Source organism: Ptychodera flava, chromosome 18, assembly GCF_041260155.1.
Source record: "Ptychodera flava strain L36383 chromosome 18, AS_Pfla_20210202, whole genome shotgun sequence".
In the NCBI taxonomy this organism is placed as follows: Eukaryota; Metazoa; Hemichordata; class Enteropneusta; family Ptychoderidae; genus Ptychodera; species Ptychodera flava.
In genome coordinates this window covers 13,088,753-13,104,185 of record NC_091945.1, presented here as the reverse complement: position 1 = coordinate 13,104,185, position 15,433 = coordinate 13,088,753, and the positions used below count along the sequence as shown (strand labels likewise).

The following is a 15,433-nucleotide window of genomic DNA, read 5'->3' as shown; positions in this document are numbered from 1 at the left end:
TTTAAATGTTAGCTCCTTTGAGAGATAAGGGAAAGGTACAAAATAAGCGATGCGAATTTAGAGTTTTATTTCAGCGTTTTCGTATAGCGTTCCGTTGTAAAATACTCCACACACTGTTACTCAAAACAAACTAGCGGCCGTGTTTTGCAACCAAGTAGGCCTAACACAATTCTGTAAAGTTTTGTCTCGCACACGTAGATGTATTAGCCCTGTCAATTTGGGAAGTACATTTTTATTTTTTATTTTTTTGATCAGGAGTATGTAGGAAATGTCGTGAAGCTCATTCCAGTCGGAATAAACTTTTGTTGAAACTTTCAGAATAAATTATAGGGGATATTTGAAAGAAAATAAGGCTAAAAATTAGGGGGTCACAACGTAAATTTTTAAGGTAGAAGAAGTCAAATGTAGACTAATGAATGTTTTTATAGCGTTTAATGATGCCCGCTAGTTCGGTTGCCATGGTAACAAATGATGATATGGTATGGGAATATCATGGGTGTATATAACAAACAATAATTGCTTATTGTAAACCGCATCATAAACAACAGAGCGAAATTAAAGGCTACTATTCAAATGCCAATTTACTCTAAAAGTTCCACTGTTAGTGCGTTATTACACAGCATGGGGCATATTCTGCTCCTATGCACTCACTGTCTTTATGATAAAACACTTCGAAATGCTGCCATAACTTCTTTATATGATTTAGTCTCCCATAATTGGACTGGTTGAATCATATTTGCAAGTGATAAATGGTGGCGATATAAATGTGTACACAAACATCGACAGAAAGGGTTGTTTTGGCATACCGGAAATGAGCTGTGACATACTGCGCAGAACTATGCGCAAAATTCAAAAATAACAAAGGTGCAGTATACCTTAAGACTTAATACACATTGGATTCTTCCAAAACGTTTATAATATTGCATGTGTTCGATGACATAAGGTTGTATATGTTTGTGAACAACAAGTACTCCTTTTCGCCAAATACTGGTTTCCCCACAGATCCCCAATAAAATCAAGCATTTATATTGGTTTAACGGTGACCTTTGACCTTTGCCCTTAACTGAAATTTAGTACCATATCGAATAAATAACACAAATATTTTTTGTGACGTGTGTAATATTTATTCATATTAACAACTATGCATGCAGCAGAATTGTTTGTATAATATAATTTAACTTATTGTATAGTTATTGCAAGAATGTAGAAAAACATTAATTAATAATTTCAATCATTTATACTAATCTGATCCACGGTCCCTCCACAGGAGGGACCGTGTCTGATCCATATCAATGGAAACAGAAATAAAGGCAGTACAAGGAAATTTAACAACTAAAATGTACATATTTTAAGAATAATAACATATGAGCACTATCCATTCCGACAGGGACATGCGGGACTGTGCTAGAATCAGTGAAAATCATTGAAAATGACGAGAAAACGCCATTTTTAGGAGTGTTGCCATGGCAACAAACCTTGCCAAATTATATGATTTTTAATATTTTTGATAGAACTGAAAATGATGTTTCATAGTATACAAGATATCACAAATCAATTTAGTTTTTCTCCACAGAACAGTTTTTTAAAAAACGGGAAGGCTTAGTTAATATTTCTAATTTTCCATAATTTTAAAATAAAATTAAAGCAAAAAAACAATGAGTGCCCGCACGTTTTTAATCGGATTATTAGACATCGGTCATGGGTTAAAGTAAATATTATATCAACTTATTACGGTCCCACTTCCTTTTTGAGTTAAACACGTTTGAATTTGAGAAGTTTTCACTCTTTCCACAAATCTGAAAAACATGACCACTTGAGGGCGCTATCAAGAACCTAAGATGGGGTCAAAGGTCAAATTTTACCCATTGTCTTAATTGACTTGACCATTCGCGTAACTATTTTTCTGTACTTGTACAATTGAAAAATTAGACAAGACAAGTAATGATTGGTGAAATATTGGTATATTTGTTATATAGAAATGTTGTTTTTGACCGTTTGATGTAAAATTTGCGCCATTGACGTCTTATTTTTCAAACGCTGTTACTATGGTAACAGAAGGTAGCACAACAAAATTATTATACTGGTACTTTAGTAGATCATGGCCTATCTTTTGGTATATAATTTATATGTGTTTGAAATTTACCCTTGGCCACCTCATATAGGCGCTCTGCAGGTTTTTACAGACAGTGCCTCTTAAACATCTATAGATGAACAGATATTGCTAGTTTTATATTGGAAAATACACGTTCATAGTTTTCTTATAGTCGACTACCATGTATAGTGAATCAACATTAAGCCCTATCGATGAAATCTAAAAATTACATTTTTTGTACACGCATGCACTTTTTACCTGCCACTTCAAGCAAAGTACATTTACATGAATTATCACACACATATGATTTGATATCTTTTGAACAAAGCATTATATCAGCCACATTTTGCCTTCCTTTTGGGAGGGGACTTCAAAAGTATAGCAAGTCAGAAGGAGGTCTTGAACACATTTCGGGTTTGTTGGGGGGTATTGAGTAACAGGGGAGGGTCACTTATTTTCATGCAAGGATAAGGGGGAGGGTCACTAATTTTTGTGCATGAACTTTTGAAGGGTCACTCTTTTTGATGCAGCGGTGTTTCGAAAAACACCCCCCCCCCTGTAATTTATGTCCAGTCCCTAACTTATCGTAAATTTCATTGCATCGGCAAGGAGATGCGATTATCAATAAAAAGCTCGATCGGAAGTAATATTGTGCCTTTAATTTTATAAGGATTTCACGATGACCATGTACTTGAAGCTGGGCGATCTGTATCAGGGTCACTTTCAAACCTTCAAAAGCGCAGACATCATCGATAATGTGTTTAGTCAACACTAGATTTTAATGTGAAACCCTGAGAAGTATCACCTGATTTCGCCAACTTCACTGTCGCCCGTACGACAAGAACGGAGGAAACGTTCGAATCTCGCACTGGCTTTGTTTACGGATGGAACGTTGGCTGATAGCAACGCTCGTATAGGAACGAAAATGAAGGTTGTTCTGAAATACCCGCGCTTGTCCATATTTGGCCAAAGTGTGCCTTAGCGTGATACGGCAAAGTATTACACACATGTTAGAGCGTCTTTTCTTATAGCGTTACACAGAAACGTGGCTCGAGGTATATGAGAAGGCCCAGTATCAATACAGCCTGTATATGTGAAACCTACAATTCAATAAGAATATTGTCTGGAATAAAAATACTGGCTGCACATTTACAGGCTGTGATGACAGCCGTTACTTCTGATATTTTGTCAGCATTTTGTTATGTTTAAAAACTCCCTGTAATACCCAGTATTAAAGGCTTATCAATACAGCCTGTTTTTATGAAACCTACAATTCAATAAGAATATTGTCTGGAATAAAAATACTGGCTGCACTTTTACAGGCTGTGTTGACAGCTGTTACTTCTGTTATACCACTCCAGGTTATGTGACCTATTGTTCTTGCCATCCATTTATCCCTGAAAACACGACTGACACCTATTGTTCTTATGCAAAATAAGTAATCAGTCATACTTTTATTCATATGTAAATAAGTAATCACCACACTTTAATGAAAGAAAATCATTATCATATCAATAAAAGTGTAGTGATTACTTATTTAAATATGAAAAAGTATGACTGATTACTAATTTGCAAGAGAACAATAGGTCAAGTCGAGATGTCTAAAGCATTCACACACATTCAATAACAAAATGAAGACAATTTGTTCAACTGATATGTTATTGCATCACATTTTAAAATTCAATTTTAACTTTCTTTGGACCATGCTCAATGTAAGCAACATGATTTGTTGATGAAGACTTTAGATTCGGCGTCTTCTTGGGTTGGACCAATCTTGTCTGTTTTGTTACATTGTTTTGTCGTAACTTGAGAAACTGGTTTACTTACAGATTCCTCTGATTTAACACTAGATGGAGATGGTAGTAATATATTCGACACATGCTTTTGTTGTGCAGTAGACATACATTTGAGGCGCGTAAACCGTCATCTGATCTGTGACCTGTTTATTCTTTGATAAGCTGCTCATCGAATCCCTGCTTGTACAGAGATGTTGCCGCATTAACCTGAAACTATCAAACAAAAGACATATGTGACAAATATCATGGAAATAAGTACAGCCTTTTTGTAACGTTTGTGGAATATGTGAAAGAAATTATGTGATACTGCCGCACACACAACAAATTGTTTTGGTCACTGAATTTAATTGTATAACTTTACAGAATTCGTTTTGTGCATAAATATTTTAGTAAAAGAATATATTACCTTGCCAGAATATCCAGTGTGCTGGCAGTCTGGTCAAGCCATCTTGCACATTGCTTTGTGTAAAGACGTATATTTTCTGGCAGGAGAACTTGGTTTTCCCTTGGCAAGGGTCATCGATAGTACAATCCCGTCCGGTGTTATCATCGCCAAGTACTTTTTTATAAATTGAAGTACACATCGTGGATTTTATGCGCTCCGTAGTAGCGGCTGCTCTTATAGGGCAGTTTGCCCGTGTAAAATCCACTTTGGTTGTTTTTACATGGCCGTCCATGGAACTCTAGGAAGTCTCTTTGGTCATCAGATCAGACAAGTTGACAAGGTCCATCTTGACCAGTCGAAAACACGAAAATGGTATTGAAAGCCTGATGCATCCACGAGGCAATCACATGCATCTACAGATTGAATTCCTTCTCGCTAGCCAATAGCCAACAAGATAGAGTAAGGCAAGCCATTTTATTTAACCAATCAGACTAAAACAGTTTCCTTCTCCACTGGGGCATTATACCACTCTGTAACCCTTATTCAAATGCAGATTTGCAGTTGACCAGAGCCCTTGTCCTACTTGTCTTGGATAGGTCATTCTCCCCGGACTCGCATCCCAGGTGCATAATGACCTCTGTGAACCTTTCGACGTACAATGGGTCACTCCATTCCATTGTGGGTATTCAAATCAAAAGTAGACGATTTATTGACAGTAATTTTCAAATATTAGAGAAGATTGGCCTGTTTTTCGTGGTATAAGTCGTTAATCGCACCTCGTAGGTGTGCTGTTACAGTTGTAATCACCACACTTATGGTCAGGAACTTGTAAACATCACTCGGCCTTCGGCCTCGTGATGTTTACAAGTTCCTGACCATAAGTGTGGTGATTACAACTCGGCCGAGTGATGTTTACAAGTTCCTGACCATAAGTGTGGTGATTACAACTGTAACAGCACACCTACTCGTGCAATTAACTATACATATCTTTTCCAGTATTTTGTTGTGTCCGAAAACTGCACTTTCTGATCTTCTCCCTGTAATGCCCAGTATATTGGCTTATCAAATCAGTCTGTATATGTGTAACATACAGGTTTATTGTTAACAATTGAATTGGAATGTTAAGTGGTACATAGTGGGTGTTGCAACATGACGTAGGGTGTAGAACAACAAAACTGCAGTTGGCACAGAGAACAAAAGTTGAAAAGTTGAAAGGTACTGTCCCTTGAAACACTGTTCACATGAGTCCTGTCACTTACTCAATTTTGGCATTTATTCACCGACTTTTGAAGATACTGTGTGGTCAAATATTGGCCGATTTTTTTTACAAAGAACTTAAATTTCTTTGAAGTGTCATATGTAACTGGCTCACACATGACAAACAGTTGCAGGAAACCTAAAAACATGGCATGATACCTTGGGTAATCGATGTCAAAACATAGTACAAGAATACAAGTTAAAGCAAACTTGCAGCGATGCTGTTTCCGCGGCACTTTACAGTGACGGTATCTACAACTATGTATACGCCATTGATGGCTTTGCCTTCCCGGAACAACTTGATATGTCGCGGTGTCCTCTCCGTGGGTGTGAGTTTTGACCTTATTAAGTTCGCTGTTGTTTCACAGCACTGCACAAGATAGCTCGACTCATTCGAAGGTGATTGCCGGATAAAAGGTCCGATGTTTGAATGCATGCACACTGAGGTATTAGATGTAGAACATCAATGTTCAAAATTGAAAGTTTTCCCAGTATTCTGATTCTGAGCAAAAGTCTGTCATTTTTTTTTAAAGAAAAGTCTTAAAATGCTCACGTGCTTTCTTTATGAAGCTTTTAATACGTTCCTGATATATTTAGATGTCAAAAAAGCCGCCTCAATATACCTTAGTAACAGATTGTGAACTATTATAATATTATTGTGAACAAATTCGGCATAACAAATTAATGAAATTGAATAAAAATATATTAGGGAAAATTAAACAAAGGAAAATAGACTCCCGTTTTGACGTTTGCTGTAGTCTTTATATATTCCCATTTTTGAACACTTCGTACAGAAGACCTTTGAACATATATGTGATACAGTATTGAACAGAAGCGTGATATAAGTTAACATGGCGTTTTTACCATGCACACTATAAATGCAAACTTCAACATGTGGTCTAATGTTTTTAACGCATAACTATGCGTCTGGCGTCCTCATTTTTACAGTGCATAAATACATTTTGACAATCATTTCAATTAACGGCATTGCTCGAGAGCAAAATAGACTCCGCTATTACTAATGTTGATCATTACATACGCCATGCGTATACACAGCCATGAGGTAGTGCATTGACTCGAGACAAAGACACTTAAATGAAGTGATAGTTTTGAGAAAATACTTTGAATATATTTGAAACACGAACATAAACTTTAGTCCTATCTTACCGAAAAATTAAGGAAAGTTTAGTCAATAGCAAGTATGTACCGGTAAACTTAAAATGTTTATAGCTTTCTAAACGCCATTCCTATTTCTCTTCATGTATACGGTGTACCCTTTCTAGAGGGATGTACACATTACTGATCTGATCGTGCAATGACGAAGTAGACCCATTTCATCAAGGGTAAGAAGATAATTGGAACAACATCCAAATCTTGGTAACAATACTTTAACTCATAGCGCTTTACATCAATCCGTCAATCACTTAACCATCAGAAACCATATCATACCCTCGATTTGTGATATCGAATGGTTGAATTTTTTGCCTTCTGGATTAAAAACTATCTAAACGACGATATATAGGCTTGAGGTCACGTCGCCAAACCTTTTATACCTTCATGCTCTTTCTAGACAATTTTTTTCGGCAATTGTGCGTCCTTTTGTATAGTTCTTTTGAAGACATTGCGCGTCAATGACGCGAGGCGTAAGGTACCAGCTCCAACTTTGTTTGTCTCTCAGAATGCTTCCTCGGTCAAATGCTAAGTATTTTCTTTGTTGCATAAAGATACTTTGGATATATAACCTATAAAGGAATGATACATTTCCTTTTGTAACAATATGTTACAACAATAACTATGCAATGTCTATAGACACGTTTGAGTAACTACGTGCTTTCAATAGGATTGACTATGATATCTTAAAAGGTTTGTCCTTAGATTTCAAGTGCCGGACATACTTTTGGTGACTGGAGCTGACGCCGCTACAGCCAAGCTGACAGCGATCTGTTTAGTTGAAGGATCAAACGTCACAAGAGTTAAATAAATTATAGCCATGAAAAAGAAAATTTAAGGTTTGGGATAAAAATAACAGGCATTAAAATAAAATTACAGACGTGAAAAAATCATAAGAATGAAATTCAAAACTCGTATTTCATGCCTGTAATTGTTTTTAGTTATATGTGACCTTTAAACCCACAGGTATTGACTGCCGTCATCTTGGGTTAGAAGCCGACTTTTCGCACCGATTTAACATCCTTGACTCCAGCATGTAACCCTATCTACATGCGCTATCCGAACGCACTTGGAATCTACTCACTTCCTGCCGAAAATGGAAAATGTGCTGAAAAATGGGTGATGACGACAGCTCATGATGTAGGACTTGGGGCAGCCATGAATTTTGTAGCATAGTGCATAAAACAAGCATTTTCAGTGTTCAGCGTGAAGTGAATAAAATATTGTCGATTCTGAAGGCAACTGAGTAGTGAATGTAAAGATGTATATTTTTTGGCTTCAACAATGCTATATTTGATTGCGAGGTGTAAATTAGCCATAACGACCAGTGAAGATCAGTAACGAGTAATAATGAGCAAAAACGAGCGAAAACTAGATAGAACGAGCCAATAAAAAGCAATAAAGAGCCAAAAGAAAGTGATCAGTCCATAAATTATACTACAAGCTGCCAATCGTGAAAATGCCGCCCTCTACGACACGTTTAGCAGTTACCCGGAACAAGCAGCTTCAGGGAAAACCATAAAGTTACAATGAAGAAGGAACAAGAACTTGTCATAACTAACTTGAAAAAGGAATGACAAATAAAAGTACAGCATTTAATTAATACGATAGAGCAGATACTTAAGAGAAGCGCCCTCTATGACAGAATTGGCTTAATGTTCATTTTAGACAGGTACAAGAAACTGTTAACAGAGTGCAATTATAGCCCTGGCAATTGAACTGTAATACATATATGTTGCCCCGATGTAGGCTACATTTATACTAGCACAGTACCAGTGTCTATCTAGCAATAACTTAGCCATCCTACTTATATATTGTGCTTTGCTACGCTACCACTTTCTGTTTTATTGCAGCAATAGAGGTAAAGCAGTAACAATTGTAAAGTCTTAAAACTACGTTTTGTACTATATCTACAAACGAATCTGGTTAACACCCCCCCCCCCTCTTCTTATACTGCCTCGGGAAACAAAGCACAAAACTTAAATTGAGAACCTGTATTGCGTTCTCTGGCTAAACACAAACCAAAGAGAGACTTTCTCTAAAAAAAAGAGAATAAAAAACCCTCTAGGAGGGAAAAATTCTCTCTGAAAAAGCATAGTCTACCAATTCCAATGGAATCACAATGCTTAGAATGCAAAGATGCAAAGATAGCGAAAAAATTGTTAGCAATGTGAAATTGAATCTGCTAGTCTGGAGGAAGCGCATAGTGTGACCCTAAAAACTTCCTGTACTTCATTAACATATTTCTAAACAGCGTCCTCCCAACCGAACAAAACATTATTTTCTCCTTATACGTTGTCACTTGAGGAACATTTTTAGGGACATCAGATAATAAGTCAAAACGGCACAACTAACTGCAGCCCCTGCGAACAGTTACTATGCTAAATTTGGCCTTAAACTGATGACCTATATTTATACTTTATTTACAGATTGTACCCAAAGGCCATTTAGGCAAATGCATACGTCCAACGTAACACCTCTGGATGATTGTTTGAGAGCCTGTTTTCAAAGTAGCAGTAATGCACTGGGATTGATAAAGGAAGGTTAAAAAATTGTCACACTGCCAAACCAGAAAACACAGCTGATTTCCCGATAAATTGAGTCTACTTAAAAGGGAAGGCTGGCTTACAACATTTGACTCTGTACCATGCACGTTGCACAGTTGCTGCACTAAATCTGGGTCTTCAACTGGCAAGTAGATTTCAAACATCTGAAACCTGTGATTGGTTATTGGAATGCCTGCCTTTGTAAGTATATATGAGGTACAGCTGCCGAAATGGCAGTCTTGCCTGGAGAACCGTCTCAGGGCAAAAAGGATAGGAGGCAGTGGTAAAACGGGCCCCTAAACCAGCATTTGCGAAAGTTGCCCAGTCGGTGTATTTGAACGTGCCGATCTAAACTTAATCTGAAACAGTCCGCTTTGTTTCAAAGACCAAAGTCCGAATTTTGATACACAGATAAACATATGGGTCTGTATCTCACCTCTTGGTGAATGTAAGTTGGGGTCAATGATGAAAGAGACTTCTGACGCAGCACATTTGGGTTCAATTAGGACAACAACGCACCGTGCACTTTTGCTTGATTCAGCGGGAGTCGAGAAGCTACATACCTCTCATTAATATGAAGCTAGTATTCGTTCATACACAAATAATTTGAAACTTCCTCACAGTAACGGTGCGTCAGATATTCTTTGCCAAAGTTTTGGACAAGGATGTTCTAACGATGTAGACCAAGAAGTTCAAAATAACAATGGGATGACTCCTGGCGACTGCGACGAAAGTTGACATCGAATGCAACAAGCAGTGTCACCGTCCAGCTCTCTCTGAATCGGACAGCACACTTTGCAAAACGGTTGATCACTGTTACTGTAATCCAAAGTCATGATTATTTCAAAACTGCTTGTTTACTGGTACAATAACGTCCAAATTATCCATCATTCCAAAATAGCGCCTGTAACCTCATTGAACCATATTTAGTATGCCAAAACGGGCAGGACTATTGTTCTTATGCAAAATATACGAAAAAATTGTTACTTTTTCTTGTAATTTGAACTCTTGACCCATTGTCTGTATCTGCAGCAGGTTGCAAGTTGGTTTTCGCGTTGCATGTATATAAAATGCAATGTTGATGAACGTAATGCGTAAGTTTTCGTAGGGACTAGGATACTATACTGTGTGCGTCTGTTGCCAACGTAATCCAAACTTATAAAAATGCTCGGTCTCGGGCGCTGGATTTCCGACGTCGTTCGATCTCTCACACGTTCGTTTTTCTGCATTTTAGGCTTACTGTGACGAAAATACCCAAACAAGACAACAAAGACACAAAAATAGTATAATGGCAATAACCCCCGCCACAGGAGGCTATACACGAGATTTTGGTACAATATGCTCCGTATAGCAGTCGCCTATCGGCTCGTGCTATATGTCGCGCATTGTACCAAATCTCGTGTAAAGCCTCCTGCGGCGGGGTAATTGCTCAATTTAAAATGTTGGCCCTCCCCTATAATTTCTGTCCAATCCCTTACCAATATCATTGGCCAAGGGTAGGAGTTCAGGCAAAAAGCAGTTTCATGAACGCAAAAGAAATACCTGTCACGCGCAAGTTTCGAAGATCACTGGGAAGTGGCCTTCCTGTCTTTTAAGCTTATATATCAACAATATATCGATACACGTGATTTTTCGAAATTATTCGAAAAGTGTTTATCAGGTTTCAATTTCGTAATCAAGATGTTCACTCTGTGAGCACTGCCGCAGGGGTTTCGAGATTGTGCCAAGCATGTCGTAGAGGGCGTGATTTCCAGGACAGGCAGGAACTATAGAACACTAGAACACATCTTATTTGAGTGTAAATATGTTAAAGAAATCTGGCAGAAATGTATTTCTTTCTTTGTCAGAAAACACAACTTTGATAATAGTATCAATATCAAAAGATTAGCAATTGCAGGAATCGAAAATGATAATAATGCAACATCTGACATTATTTACTGTATTACTTCCTTTGTAAAATATACAGTTTGGAATATTCGAAATTCGGTTACTCTTGATGGGATTAAAGTTTCCCTTCAATCCTATGTCATGCAATTGAAATGTCATCTCTCCTCATGGATGAATACATTGTATTTCACTTATAAGATGATGAACAAAACTGAGGATTTTATCACAAAGTTTTCAAGCCTTGTAAGACTTGAAGGAGAAGAATGCATCCTGAATGCACTCATATGATGATCTTTTTAATTAAGCAGCTAATTATTTGTTTGTTTGTTTTTTTCAAACAAGACGCATTGCAATTTTAATGCATTCACAGTTATGTAGATTTGTTTTATTTGTGACTATGTTGAAATAAATTTATCTTTTTCAAAAAAAAAAAAATATATATAGTTAGTGTTGTAGTTCAATTTATATACAGATAATGTGTATTTGGTTTGGTATTGCTCGTTATTGGTTCGTTCTGTCTAATTCTATTTCGTTAGTGCTTACTCTGGGAGCATTGTCGCAGAGGTTTCTTGTAATACCAAACATGTTCCAGGGCGTGAAGTTTCCAGCATAGGCGGGGTCTGCGGTTGTACTTTACTTAATGAGCAGATCATGATTGTTTGGCTTGTTATTGCTAGTTATTTGCTCGTTCCAGCCAGTGAATCTTGATTGGTATTGCTCTGGTCGTTACTGGTCGTTAAGGCTATCTATTGGATTTAAAACCTCCCATATTTGAAGCAAAAGTAGGCTTTTGATCAAGGCTGACAGCGATCAGCACTGGTAGATTAAAAGTCACAAAAGTTGAAATAACACCTATGAAAAAAAAATACGCGCATGAAAAAAATTATAGGTAATAAATAAAATTTACAGGTATGAACAAATAATAACATGTTTCAAAAATATAAGGCATGAAATAACAATTACAGGCATGAAGTAAAATCATAGGTATGAAATAAAACATATAGGCATGAAAAATGTTAGAGGTACGAAATAAAAATTTAAGGGATAAAAAAATAATTACAGGCATGACAAAACAGATATGAAATAAAAATTACTAGCATGAGATAACAATTTCAGGTGTGAAAGTAAAGCTAAAGACATAGGAAAAATTGTAGGCATGAAACAACAATTAGAGATATGGAATAACAATTACAGGTATGAAACAAAAATTACAGGCATGAAATAAAAATACAGGTATGGAAAAGTTACAGGCATAAAATAGCAATTACAGCCTTGAAATATCAATAAAAGGCATTAAATGTAAATTACAGGTACAAAATAAAAATTACAGGTATCGAACAAAAAATGTCCGGCATGAAATAAATATTATAGGTATGAAACAAGAATTAAGACACAAAATACAAGCATGAAAGCCACCATAAACGACCCATTTTACGAAACACGTTTCCTTTTATTTATTAAACCTCGGCCACGTGCGCGTGAACGCCTTCCGCGAGTCGTATCATCCAATCATAGCTTTATCTGAAACATATGTAATCACCTTTGGCAAAGGGGTAATGTTCTCTCTGTTTGGCACTTTGAATATTAAGCTGAAGATTCCAGACACGCACATTTTTGAGGAAGTGTTTGTTCAAGGCCTGAGACTTCCGAGCTTTTCACAGCTTACTACAAGTTGCAACAATGTCGACGAGACTTTCACATCGAATATTACTGTTTTATTCTCTTGTTCTGATATTCGGTTTTCTATCAATTATCTATTATTTAAGAAGAGACAGCATGACTGTTGCCGACCACATCCGCGACAGCAAAATGTATGTGAGACACATGGCTGCTGAAAACAAATTGCCGTTCGAGGTTGACAAAGAATATGGTCCATGCTCGTGTGGAAACCAAAAAGGCAGTTTCTATGGACCTCTAGATAAGAGCTTATATAGACGGCGAATCATCGAAGCAAAGGAATGGGAGAGATATCATAGAGCCGAATTAGAACCATTGTCTCTTTGTAATGCGTTATCTCCAATTCAATATATCGGTAGTGGAATCACCGTTGAACCGCTTCACAGTGTGCGATTAATTGGATTAGCTATGCACCCAGCAGTAACAGAAATTTTCGCTGAAGACAAGACGTTTGTTGTTCTCCTTCGATCAGAAAAGTCTTTAGGAGTCTTCTACTTAAATATATCTCCTCATGCAAAGGTTTTGAAGTTATTGGGAACAGAACAAGTGTGCTTCAGATAAGAGGTGAACTCAAAATCTCTGTGCTTGATCCAATTTTAAGAAGTCTGTATTATAACAGCACTGTGTACGATGTAAACGAGAGAGACATAGTTAACTTTCAATTCAACAATTTCACTGTTCAGATCCACATTCATATCCGACGAACCACTGTGCCTTTTCTGTTTGATGTCGGTCCTGGTGACGACATTACTAAGAAAGTCACAGTAATAACCAAAACATTTGAACGTTATCAAGCCATTACCAGTCTCGTTGAAAGCATCAATAAACACTATCCAGGGATGACAATAATTGTAGCTGACGACTCAGAACGTCCACAGAAAATCAATGGTAGCAACGTCAAGCAATACATAATGCCTTTTGCAGAAGGTGTCTCGGCGGGAAGAAACTTAGCTCTCAGCCAAATCCGCACAAAATACTTTCTTTGGGTGGACGACGATTTTATTTTCACCAGCGGTACCAAATTGGAAGTGTTTATCGAAAAATTTGAAAGCCCAAATGTAGTGTTAGACGTGATTGGAGGTACATTCGGTGACAAAGATGGTGTATCTCGAGAAGAGTGCTACGGCTGTCGAACTATTAGCTGGTATAAAGGCGACGATGATGGTGATTGTTTTGTTCGGCATGGCAACACCCACTATCACCAACTCAAAGAGTATCCTCAATGCTACATGACAGACGTTATAACAATGTTCTTCATGGCAAGAACTGAAGCTTTCCGTCGAGGAGTGTTCGATCCAGAATATGAAAGAATTGGACATACGGAATACTTTGTCAACAGACTAGGAAAAATTCGACTGGCTAGTTGTAGTGACGTCAATATCTTACATGCACGGATCACAAACCAGAAGTATGCGAAGTTTAGAAATCACGCTCCTATGGATGAAATGGTCAAACACCAACTTCTGAACATGAATCTGAAATGTTTCAAATTATAAGCGATAATTGAATATTAGTTAGACTGCTGGGAGAATAGCAACAAATTTAAATAGCCTATGTTTGATTTTCGGCAGACTGTATCTTGATTTTAAATATGCGGGCGTTTCTTTTCATACACCAAATAAGAAGTAGATCGTTTGATATTACAAGGGATTGGATAGGAAACATTTTTTTTTGGTCAACTGTGTTTTCACACGAGTCGGGAATAGATTTTGAAGTTTAACATCTTCATCATAATTGAAGATGAGTTTACTGTGGCAAGTAAGTAATGTGCAAGCGATCTTGTCATCATACGCTTTCACTCATTTAATTCTGGAAAAGCAGAGTCGTTCCTATAAGAGTTCACTTGTTGACTGACGGAGGAGAAATAGAGTCTCATGGTCATAGCTTTACTATGGCTTGTATGCATAGTGAATTTACACATTCCACACTCTTCAACAATAATATCTTATGAAAGGGATCATACGTTGATATTTGCCTGTCATGTCACTAAGTGCAGGCAGTTATTCTGATTAAATGTCGAATCGCTCGTATTGCATAGTCATTGAAAAGTGCAATAACATTAATTTGAGTTCTGATTGAAGATATTTTGTACCAGGATTACCAGTTAAAAAGATAATTAGGAACTTAATGAGAAATTAACATTGGCATTGCTCATTGACAAGCTAAATACTAGGTGTTTAACTTCCTTTTGGGGATAGAGTAAGAACGTTCTTTAGACGCACAAAACAAAACAGGCGAAAACTGTCAAAGGTTACAGCTTTGAGGCCCTTTGATGAAATAAGCTGGGGTGTCACAAATATACATACAGGATTAAACTAAATACAGTTATAATGTTTATCTTATGATAATTTCAGCATGGGTAACTTTTGGGATAGCTTGCCATATGTCCACAATATATGTGCATCTGTTACGATTGTAATTTTCAGGTGAAAGTCTCACGTGGTATATGTATAATTCTGCTAATTCCATGACGAACATTCTACTCGGTGGGTGGGAATACAAACAATTGTAGTCGGTCAAAACGTGGAACCTAGATCTTTCTTTGATTAACTCAGATATTATTACCGGTGTTAAACTCATGATCAAGTGTCATGGCCAATGTGTTAGTTAACATATGATGCAG

The 15,433-nt window shown here is 37.1% G+C and overlaps 1 pseudogene; it reads left to right on the top strand.

Moving 5' to 3' along the window:
- Positions 1-13,649: 13,649 nt before the first annotated feature.
- LOC139117594 (beta-1,4 N-acetylgalactosaminyltransferase 1 pseudogene) lies at positions 13,650-14,306 on the top strand (annotated as a pseudogene).
- The last annotated feature ends 1,127 nt before the right edge of the window (positions 14,307-15,433 follow it).